The following is a 12,396-nucleotide window of genomic DNA, read 5'->3' on the forward strand; positions in this document are numbered from 1 at the left end:
AGATTTTTGAGACTGCTTTCTTGGCAAAGAACTATTTGTGTCGTATTTTAGAGGCAAACTATGTTTTTTTTACAACTGCAATCCATTAACACATTTTAACCTCCTCATGCTTGCATCTTATAGCTGTCATTCCAGGAATATGTCACATGCGCACAATTCACTTATATTTACGTAGCAGGAAAAGTGAAAGGCAGTTTACGAAGCGCCCATCTTGATGTCTCATGAGCGGCAAGAAATCGGTTTTTGGTGAAATCGGTTTGGAGAAAAGATGTGTATTTTGAGGGTGTGTGCGAAAACTATTACCTGTGCTATCTTGTCTCTCTTGCCTGATATTTGGCATGTTGTTTACAAATTAAAGGTGAGTTCGTGCAGAGCTGTGGTCTAGGCACCAGGCAACGGTTGCATGAGATGGCGCAGCAGTTACTTGTGCACTCCTGATATACAAAATTGTGTTGGAAGAGAAGCTGCTGTGTTATGTCGTGCACCATTTATCTAGTACCTACACCTCCTCTCTGAGTGAATGCACCATTAATCTGGAGACAACAGGCCAAATTTCTCACAAGAGGAGCAAGAGACAGCCCAGCAACAAGTTTGCTCAGACGCCATATCTAAACACATTTTTCTCCCAAGCATACAAGACATTTGTATCTTCATCACACTTCTTACTGTTTGTGAGACATTAAGCATGACCTTTTACAGCTAATACAGCTAATCTAGATATCACCTAGAACTCTACAAGACATCCGGGTAAGCCTCTTATACTCGACAGATAGCATTGCATTAGTCCAGGCTACAGGAGGTATTGAACACATCGGACGTCTATATAAAGACTTAGCTATACTTTTTCAAGACAATCAAAACATCTTGGGGTTGATGATATTTAGATATCTACTAGCACTTTTTGTGCTTCATGGTGTTGAGGCCTGTTTATACAAAGATCACATCACTGGTTCGTGCATCAGCGCTGTATTAAAGGAGCGCAAGACGAATTTAAACTACAAAATCAAATTTAAGAATATGAAACTCAAGCATTCTTATCGTTCTACCCGCGGCTGCGTCAGCTGACGAGAAAATACAAAACATTCGTGCCCTCCAACATGAAATCATGCGAGCACCGAAGCAGTGATGTTGCGGGACTTTCTATTGGCCGAGAAGCACTTTTATTCGTCAGGAATTGCTCAAATTATCCCGGCAACACTGAAGTCGATTAGTTGCTTGCTCCCAAGCGTCGAAAGTGCTCAGGTATTGGTTTGGATGGATCCATGCAATACCCGTTGTTGTTAGGGTGGTCGAATCTCCGATAGCAGAGGCAGCTGCTTGCGCAGCCACTTGGGCATTCATCGGGCCGGCACTGGAAATAAATTTACGCCATATTACAAGGTACGCAGATACGTCAGGACGCTTGCCTTGGCCGTTATAACCCGTGGAGATTTCGACATTCGCAATGCCAGGCAGAAAAGAGCTATGAAGGGTTTTCGACTTCAACTAACAATTGTTATCGGTCGTAAGAAAATCGCAATTACTACCAATACAGCAATACCACTGCTGAGTGCCACATTTGTCCATTTTCTGCAGATGGTGCATCGAAAAACTACCCTAAATCACGGGGTGTTGATTATTCAGTTTATACTTTCAGATTAACACTGTTGAACGTTGCCGTGTTGAAAGCTTGCAACAGCATCTAAAACTAATTCCGACTAACGTGCCTTGTCGCAGACACAATATGGCTTCACAAGCGCGGCAACGAACCAGTAGAAAACCTTTCTCACATCCACAACGTCTTATTATAATTACGTTTTTTAAAGCCATTTTGTCATCGAAATGCCTATTGTAAAGTCACCTCCTCCTGTGGCAATATACTCACTGTTGCAATGCACTGGGAATGTTCGCGGTATTCTTGGCTCCAGATTTCGCTGCAAATAAACATAGTTGCTTGTTAGACGCCACAAACTCTTTTCTACTGTGGACTGTCTTCCACACAGTATCCGGCTATGTTTCAAAGGCATTTGTCTCTACCGTCCTGCTAGTTAATTATAAAGCTGTGTTTCCTGTGCTGCGAGAAAACTACACATCATTCATTCATTAATATCAAGAAGAAGGTGTCTGCGAAGTGTGTCTTGCTTCTTTGCACAAATCAGAACTATGTTCCCTGCCTTCCGCCGAAGACGTGTATTTTATTTTGGAGTTCGATTTTTCTCTACTCCTATGTTTGGAGTAAAATATTTATCTTTAACTTCAATCTTTGTTTCAGTAACACGGGTTCTGGAATTTTTTTTATCTGTAACTTGTGCCAGTTCCATATAATAAATCAGTGTTTCGGCAAAAGATCTCACGAGAAATAATTTCGCATTTTCTCAGCCAATATTAATAGTGAGCGCTGCAGTACAAAACAAAGTAAAGAACTATTTTGGTAGCTTTAATGTTCTCTTTTAATGTTTGACAACGGGGGTCAGGGAAGAGATTTTAACTCAAGTATTTCCCTACCCTCAGTTCCGGACACTACTTTTGACCCTACTGATCAATGAGAAACTTCAATGGCGACTACAATGAAAGGTCCACAGACACACAGACACACACGCATCCACGCAAATTGCGGTAAGATGCAGCAGAAAACACTCTCTCAGCAAAAGTCACCGACACGCCGACAAGCAAAAAGAGCAGCAGGGTCCTCATGTTTGCCTTAAAAATGAAGGAATAATCTAAGTCAGGCTACTAGAGAACAGGCTATGTGTCTAGGTGGGCAAGCTGGCGCCTTTATATACTAACCGCATCGGAGGAAACGCGAACGTTGGGAAGTGAAAACCAAGTGTCGTGCAGTCTTCGAACTTTTTAAAAACATCCGGCGAGCATCGACCGCTGGGAGTGAAGTATGAGAAGAACAAAGAGGAGAGGCGGTGTGGTGATATTGCATAAACGGATGTCCTGCTTCCGGAATTAGTCTCGCCCGATAGGCTTTCCTCCTTGGCGCTTACAAGCCACGCTGCTAATCAGCTGCAGCACAGAAAAGCGTGAAGCAGTGCATGGCACTTGTTTTTGCACGCTGAATATAGCCTGGGTCTTCCTGTTATTCATATTTTCAAATTAGACCGTAAGGATATAGAAGCGCGCCTATTAGAGCAGCAACAACATGCTTCAAGAAGTAATTTTACATTTGTGTGGTGCTTGCCAGTCCTCTTGGAAGGCACAGGAGTAGAATCACAATGGAAACTCGGTATAAGAATGAAAAACCGGGCTCCATGTGAGAAAATAAAATTGTAAAGGATAGGCACCAAAAGAACGTGGGCAGCAGCTCTAGTCTGGCACCTATGCAATAACACTAGCCAAAGAGCGTTGATAAATCGAAATAAGTTCGTTATCACCGATACTTGTCGTTACAGAAAACCTCTCTTGAACGTTTCATCGAACACAGTGCACTCAGCGTATAGAAATTAAAATGTTCGCACTGTGTACCAACCCGTAAATGTACAGAGGGCGTCTAGAGAATATATTTAGGGACAGCTGAATCTATGGACGGCATGAGCAAAGCCGACGAAAATATCCTGCATCGACAGAGTGCCTTGAGGGCACTTTCTCACCTGTTTCAATGATGTCATCTGATGACAGTTTTTTCGTCTACAAGGTTGTTAAGAGAGCAAAATTATATCCAAAGGGCTGCGAAAACTGGACAGCCGCTTGCATAAATGTGCAAAAACTGGAACCAACACTTCCTTTACATTTACATATCCTTTTAAATTTACGGACCAATGTACTAGCCCAACTACGATCCAAATTAAGCCAGCGTAAAAAAGCAGCGATAGCCTATCTACAAATATGGCAACACAACCGATCTGCGAACGAGAGAACAAATCTTGGGCATGCTTCCGTGGATATACAACTCTGTTTTCCTTAATGTATTGTCATCTCTTCCGCCACTGGCGATCGCGTTTACTAGGAGGGTAATCGCCTCACTTTAAAAAAAGAAAATGTCTTCTCCACATTTTAAGAAAATGTACATAAAATATTAACACATCTAACAGCGAACAGTCACTGGTACTATTACTAGTGGCACAATACACCACATAACAACAATCCTCACATGTGTCCTGAAATTAGTACGCCCCTCAGTCTCTGACATGATATGAATTTTTGCCGCTCACCGGGACTTAATAATATTGCTACGGGTCGACTCAGAGAAGATGAGGCCGACGAAGTGAGAGGGCGCTTGGCGCGTGCTCGGGCTCCGAATCCTGACGGTGGCCTGTGTTTTGGCATCCGGTGCGCCCTGTGCTTGTGTTCTGTTCAGCGTGAGTGCACCAGTGTTCTTCGTGGCGTGAACGCCTCCTGCCACGTAACATCTTGGTGGAGGTGAGGACTTTCCCCTTCCTCTCGTTCTGGACTATCCCAACACGGAGCTTCGCAGCGGTCGCTACACCGGGACCGCTACAATGACGAAGCCCGGCGACTCGCCAAGTGCCACTGCCACTACATTCATGGTCATGGCTCATCCCCGTGACCCCGACATCTTTTCCGGTGCCTCAACTGAAAACGTCGAGAGATGGATCTCCATGTACGAACGTGTCAGCACCCATAACAGGTGGGACCCCACCGTCATGCTGGCAAACGTAATTTTCTATTTATCTGGCACAGCAAGGCAATGGTACGACACCAACGAGGACGAACTAACGAGTTGGGACATCTTCAAGGAAAAGCTTCGCGCTCTGTTCGGACCTCCGGATGCTTCGAAGCTCGCAACCCAACAACACCTTGAGTCGCGTGCTCAGTCCTCCAGTGAAGGTTACGTCACGTACATACAAGATGTCCTTGCCTTATGCCACCAGGTTGACACCTCCATGTCGGAAAACAAAAAGGTGGGCCACATCCTGAAGGGGATCGCGGACGACGCTTTCCATTTGCTTCTGTGCAAAGGATGTGATACCGTGGATGCCGTTATTAAGGAGTGCCGTCTCTTCGAGCAAGTCAAGAGCCGGCGCATATTTCCACAGTTTGAACGACTTCCCCATACGGCCGCCACAACTACGTGTGTTTTGCAGCAGCCACCACCTAGCCCACCTCCCACTTCGCCTCTCAATATCACCGACGCAGTCACCCGGATCGTTCGCCGCGAAATGGAGACCTGTGCACCTGCGGCCCCTCAACCTACCACCCCCAGTCACCCCTTGCCCGATGTCTCCCTCTTTCAAGCCGTCGTGCGAGAGGAACTCGCAAATTTGGACCTCTCACATGCTATCTGTTCCATCGGGTACTCTAGCATCGGACCACCAACCAGGAATGTTTTCCGTCCAAGGGCTCCGTACTTTCGTCGCTACCGTAATCCAGCAGAGTGGCGGACGCCTGATGATCGTCCAATATGTTTCAATTGTTCCTGTGTCGGCCACATTTCCCGGCACTGCCGCAATAGATGGTTTCCGACTCCTCGCACCGAGCTTTCCTATGCCAACCGTTCAGATATGCCCCCCCGTTTTCCGCCCCGACCACCTCATGACCAATCAGTTTCGGCCAATGATCTCGCCGGCTCCCTACCACGTCGTTCTTCCCGCTCTCCATCTCCCTGAGGCCGGCGTTTCCGATCCCCGCAGCACCTTCGATCCTCGGCAGCCTCATACGACCGCTCTGACTTGGAAAACTAGCTGATGCAGCTCCCGGAGGTGACGCTGCATCCACGACCAGGCCCACAAATCCTCTACAGACCTCCCACTTGAACCAACTAGACGTTTGTGTTGATGGTGTTCCCGTGCGTGCGCTTATCGACACTGGTGCGCATATCTCTGTCATGAGTGCACAACTTCGTCGTCGTTTACGTAAAGTTCTCACGCCGGCTCGGTCTCGAGTGCGTGTCGCGGACGGTGGAACAGTTAGTGTTGACGGACTCTGCACTGCACGCGTTAGTGTTGCTGGCCATGACCTTCCGGTGCAGTTCACTGTTTTGAACCCTTGTGCTCATGACCTCATCCTCGGCCTCGATTTCCTGTCAGAACACTCCGCCCTGATCGACTGCTCGCAAGGCGTCCTACACCTCGATCTCCCAACCATCGATCCTGAACCCTTGCATTCTCCCCGACTGTATTCGCCCGACCAAGTTTCTCTGCCCTCACTAGCCGCCTTATTCGTTACCCTACGTCCTACCTCATCAGTGGCCGATGGTGACTACTTAGTCGCCCCTATTTCAGATGTCTTGCTGCACCGCAACGTTGCACTGCCCCATACTGTCGCTACAATCAGGGGAAACAGCTTGTCACTATTGTTAATTAATTTCAGCTATTCAGCCCAAGTCCTTCCACCTGGCATAAGCGTGGCAACGTTCTCCCCTATTGCCTCCTGCCCAGTTGCCCCATTGGACCCTGCCCATGCATCAGCTCCTGCAGATCCTGTTCACGCTCCTACTTCGACTGACGCGATCACGGCAATGATGCCCTCCGATTTGCTCCCTGCTCAATCTTGTCAGTTGCGTGCGCTTCTCGAGTCCTATTCCGACATCTTCGACCTCCATAACAGCGCCCTTGGCCAAGCTCTTACCGTTACGCACCGCATCGACACCGGCGACGCTCCTCCGATCCGCCGCCGACCATACCGGGTCTCCCATGCAGAATGACAGGTAATCCAGGCGGAAGTGGCAAAAATGCTGGAGAACAACATCATTGAGCCCTCTCACAGTCCTTGGGCTTCGCCCGTCGTCTTGGTCAAGAAGAAAGATGGCTCGTGGCGCTTCTGTGTGGATTACCGTCACCTGAATAAGATCACTAAAAAAGATGTCTATCCGCTTCCTCGAATCGACGATGCCTTAGACTGCCTCTACGGAGCCAAATTCTTCTCCTCCATAGACCTACGCTCTGGCTATTGGCAAATTGCTGTGGATGACCAGGATCGGGAGAAGACTGCTTTTGTTACTCCTGATGGATTATATCAGTTTAAGGTTATGCCTTTCGGCTTATGTAACGCCCCAGCCACTTTCGAGCGCATGATGGACTCCTTGCTGCAAGGATTTAAGTGGTCCACTTGCCTCTGCTATTTAGACGATGTAATTGTGTTTTCTCCCTCGTTTTCGTCCCACATGGACCACCTCTCACAAGTTCTTTTCCTCTTCCGTCATGCCGGGCTGCAGCTCAACTCTTCAAAATGCCGTTTCGCGCGTCGTCAGCTCACTATACTAGGCCATGTCGTCGATGCTACAGGGGTTCGTCCCGATCCAGACAAGATCCGAGCAGTAAAGGACTTCCCAGTACCCCGTACGAGCAACGAGTTTATTGGGTCTTTGTTCTTACTTTCGTAGATTTATTCAAGATTTTGCCGACATTGCTCAGCCGCTCACCGATCTTCTTAAAAAGGATGTCAGTTTTTCCTGGGGGTCCTCTCAAGACCACGCCTTTGCCCACCTTATAAGGAAGCTTACCACTGCACCGGTCTTGGCACACTTTGATGTGTCAGCTCCTACGGAAGTCCGTACTGATGCTAGTGGCCATGAAATCGGGGCAATCCTTTCCCAGCGTCAATCCGGCACACATCGCGTAATTGCCTATGCTAGCCGCCTCCTATCCCCTTCCGAGAAGAACTACTCCATTACCGAAAGAGAGTGCTTGGCCCTCGTCTGGGCTGTTGGCAAATTTCGACCCTACCTATATGGCAGGCCATTCACAGTTGTTACAGATCATCACGCACTGTGCTGGCTCTCTTCTCTGAAGGATCCTATCGGTCGCCTCGGTCGTTGGGCGCTACGACTCCAAGAATATGACTACGTTGTGATCTACAAGTCCGGACGGTTGCACAAAGATGCCGACTGCCTCTCTCGTTACCCTGTTGCCCACACTAATACTGTGACGAGCGCAAGCGCTATTGACCTGTTCTCTCTATCGCCGTTTACAACTATCGGCGAAGAACAGCGTCGGGATGCGGAGCTTCTCTCCATCATCGATCGCCTAACGTCCGCCCACACCGACCCTTCACTGAACCGCTTTGCTCTCGTTGATGGTATTTTATACCGCCGGAATCTTCAACCAACTGGTCCTGACCTTCTCCTCGTCGTCCCGAAGCACTTACGAACAGTCGTTCTCCACGAACTCCATGACCTAACGACTGCCGGCCATCTAGGCGTTACTCGCACGTACGACCGCATCCGCCGTCGGTTCTTCTGGCCTGGCCTCTACCGCTCAGTGCGCCGTTACGTTGGTTCTTGCGATGAGTGTCAGCGTCGCAAGCGCCCTGCATCTGCTCCCGCTGGCTATCTTCAGCCCATTGACATCCCTCCGGAGCCGTTCTACCGTGTCGGCTTGGATCTTCTCGGCCCCTTTCCTGAGTCCACTTCTGGGAACAGATGGGTTGCAGTAGCCACAGACTATGCCACCCGGTACGCGATAACACGTGCGCTCCCCACGAGTACTGCCGCTGATGTCGCCGACTTTCTTCTTCAGGATGTCATTCTTCATCATGGAGCACCCCACCAACTGCTCACCGACCGAGGCCGCACCTTCCTTTCAGCAGTGGTAAACGACATTCTTCGCGCGTGCTCAACTAAGCACAAGTTGACGACCGCTTACCACCCCCAAACTAATGGCCTCACTGAGCGACTCAATCGCACGCTTACCGACATGCTCGCCATGTACGTCTCCTCTGATCACCGAGACTGGGACGTCGCACTCCCATACGTTACATTTGCATATAATTCATCCCGCCACGACACTGCCGGCTACTCTCCGTTTTACCTCCTGTACGGCCGCGAGCCTCAACTGCCGCTTGACACATTGTATCGAACATCTCGTCCCCCACATTCTGAATACGCCCGTGAAGCCATTGCCCATGCCGACCATGCTCGCCAAGTCGCCCGTTCCCGCTTGCAAGCTTCCCAAGCTTCTCAGCAACAGCACTATAACCGCCGCCACCTGGACAGTGCCTTCTTGCCTGGGTCCCTTGTATTGCTCTGGGTGCCTTCTCGCCGTGTAGGGCTCTCGGAAAAGCTTCTTTCTCGATATGTGGGCCCGTATCGTGTGCTGCGCCAAGTCACAGCCGTCACATACGAGATTGAGCCTGCCTTCCCCGAGTGCACTTCCCGTACTCCACCCTCCGATATTGTGCACGTGTCGCGCCTCAAGCTCTACCACCTACCTTCTTCTGACACTCGCTAAGCAGCACCGCGACGGTGCTTTTGCGCCCGGGGGTCATGCAACGGGTCGACTCAGAGAAGATGAGGCCGACGAAGTGAGAGGGCGCTTGGCGCGTACTCGGGCTCCGAATCCTGAGGTGGCCTGTGTTTTGGCATCCGGTGCGCCCTGTGCTTGTGTTCTGTTCAGCGTGAGTGCACCAGTGTTCTTCGTGGCGTGAAGGCCTCCTGCCACGTAACAATATCATCGCAATCATCATTTATTAGGGCCCTCAGCACCCTATGTAGGGTACAACATACAGGCGGAGCTAAATTCATAAAAGTACACTGTGATCGTTTGGGATAATAACAATGAAGATATAATCAGCATCATCATCTTAGCCTGAATACTCCCACTCTGTCAGCTGCGGCCGCCCTATCCCAGGTAAACTTCTTAATCTCATCTGCCCTCCTAACTTCCAGCCGCCTCAAATGCAAGAGGACGACTCCTGATAAGCAATCTAGGTAGAAGGAGAGCGAAGATGCATCACCGGAATTCTGTGACTCGGGCCTTATTCTTTTCATTCAGCCCTGCCTTAATGATATTCCCTGTGTTTTTAAAGCCACGGCATTAAGATCAAGAAGAGCGCAGTAATGCAGTGTTGAAATTTCTGGCTACAAAATTGACCAAAAAGGGTGAATAAAATCGAAAGCTAGGGGTGAATTAAGGCCAGAATGATATAAGCACAGATGAAATACAATACAACAGAACATTATTCTTAGTGAGGTGCAGGCACCGTGTCAAATGCATAAGCGCCGAGTGCTTGTTAATGAGGCACATTACTATGTGGTCCAATGGGCGGCACCATATCTCGCACGTCATAACTGCCACTTACAGCGAGACGTTTCTCATGAACTTGAAAACAACAGTCTAAAGAAACACAAAGTACTCCAATAAAACAAGCTATTTGCGATTACTCAATAAAAAGAAAACATTAATCAGTGTTGAGTTCGGTATTAGCAGTGAAAGAAAAGCTGGATACAACGCAAACAAAAAAAAGACTCGAATACACACACAAAAGCGGCGAACATAATGGCTCTAAAAAAAGAAGTACAAAGGCGAAGCGCAATAAAGCAAAAAAAAGCATTCACGAGAATACCTGCCGACAGAGCAAGGATGAAATTAGAACGTGACCCCATGGTAAGCCCAACTGGGAACTCCTGATTGCCGAGCCGAGTGTCTCTGCTTTCTCTGTCTCTGCAAAAGACGTAAGACGGAAAAGATTTGGCGCTCAGCGCGAGTGTCCAACAACGCAGTATGCAGCACAGTAAAGAATACAAAGGTAGAGAGAAGACTGGAATTGAGAATACACTAGGTGACAACCGTAGAATGGAGGGACATAGGTTTTAATGCTCTAGAAACGAAGTCCAGTCTAATTTACTCACGCAATAGACTTCCTGATACAACGGGTGCCATTGGTGGTGCAGCAGATGGAAGTATTAGCGCCCAAAATATATGGAATGCAGGAGCCCTGTATGTAGAGAAGGATTACAGAAAGCGCAGAGTAAAAACGTCGAAGCAGCGATAAGGCGCCATTGTACCAGAAAATAATAGCACGTATATCGAAGCATACTTCATGAAACACCAAAAAAAAATAAAGGAAACAAAAATGGCGTAACTTTGTAGCACTCTTGATACTTTATAAATGAGGCATTACTGGTATATAATAAGAATGTGCAAAAGCTCCAGACGTAAGAAGACGTTACTAATTTAAGTTGAAGAAACTCAAACGAAGAGTTCTCTCCAGTTGGTAAATAGCCATGAGTTTGCCTTACTTTTACGTTTCACAAAAAAATTCAGCGCCCCAAATATCGCAAGATAGCAGGTTTAAATAAAATACTACAAATATTTCTCCATTACTCTTGCCGTAGTTGGTGTAGAGTATAGTTGGATGCGCTTAGAATGGTACTTCCCTGAGGACACTATGTTTGATATTGGCTATTTCGAATAAGGGCAAAAAGCTTCTCGTTCAAATCACGAGGACAAATATAACTTGAAGAGATTGCAACCCGGCTGTTCTCAGCTTTAAAGTGTTGTCTTATTTCTCAATGCCGGTGCTTCACTATATGTTGTCGAACAACCGGTGTAGAAATTTATGCGTACAAAGAACTTCGAATTGTGCACAGGAACTGTAACCGGATACACCATATCTAAGCGCAAATTACCAAATAACTGCAACTGCAATATGACGTATGACGAAGGACTAATATCGGACAACATGTTCTGACAACATATCTGACAACTGTATTCTGATAACATGGTCTATGTCAGCTTACAAGGTCATGTGCTCACCAAAGATCAAGGCCAGCTATTCTACAATTGGAGAGAGGGGTGCAGGAGAGCACGTGCGCCTGCAGCAGCGAGCGCCAGCAAGAAACTTAGATCCCTGTATATTGGCTCTCTTTGAGGACTATTGAAGCAGGCAAAATCTGTATGGCAACAGGAGGCAAAATGAGGTAACCTTGAGAGTCCTTGATTCCAACCACATGGCAGTTCCTGCGTCTTCGAAAAAACCCTCTGAAGCACAACGTTTATTCAGTATATCCTAATCGACAGTAGAAACGTCTTTCTAATTCTGCAAAAAGGTTAATACTACCTCATCTGGTTCTGTATATTTGTGTATTAGATGGGAACCATATTAGAGGAGGTTAATACATACATACATACATACATACATACATACATACATACATACATACATACATACATACATACATACATACATACATACATACATACATACATACATACATACATACATACATACATACATACATGCATACATACATACATATATACATACATACATACATACATACATGCATACATACATGCATACATACATACATACATACATACATACATACATACATACATACATACATACATACATACATACATACATACATACATACATACATACATACATACATACATACATCTTTATTAACTCTCACAAGGTTACATTACTAACAGAGGAGAGAGGACGCAAGGCAAAAAGCTGCGTTGGTGCAGCTTGAGGGCCACCCGGCCTGCGCCCTCTGCCGGCGGTGTAGACTAGCAGCTAATCACAACAGCAGGGGAAGAGCGCACTCACAAGCACAAAAGAAATACAGCCACAAAATATATACATTAACATTTGCATGATGTTATGCCTCTGTTATCACTCGACATTATTTGACAAAAGAAACTGCTCAAAATTTTTATGTACAGGAAACGCATTTATAATCAACCGAGATACAAATCAACTAGAAAGAAGATACAGATG

The 12,396-nt window shown here is 47.0% G+C and overlaps 1 long non-coding RNA gene across 1 annotated transcript in view; it reads right to left on the reverse strand.

Annotated features, from left to right (window-relative positions):
* Nucleotides 1–1,127: 1,127 nt before the first annotated feature.
* The window catches only part of LOC149361895 (uncharacterized), a 44,290-nt gene continuing 33,021 nt past the window's right edge, over nucleotides 1,128–12,396 (reverse strand). The window contains exons 2-3 of the long non-coding RNA XR_016288975.1: nucleotides 1,865–1,913; nucleotides 1,128–1,351 (exon numbers count right to left, since the gene is read on the reverse strand). This is a non-coding gene — a long non-coding RNA (uncharacterized LOC149361895). The remainder of the gene's footprint in view (nucleotides 1,352–1,864; nucleotides 1,914–12,396) is intronic.

The sequence above is a fragment of the Amblyomma mixtum genome, chromosome 2 (assembly GCF_055824585.1).
Source record: "Amblyomma mixtum isolate Tamu chromosome 2, ASM5582458v1, whole genome shotgun sequence".
Taxonomy (NCBI): domain Eukaryota; kingdom Metazoa; phylum Arthropoda; class Arachnida; order Ixodida; family Ixodidae; genus Amblyomma; species Amblyomma mixtum.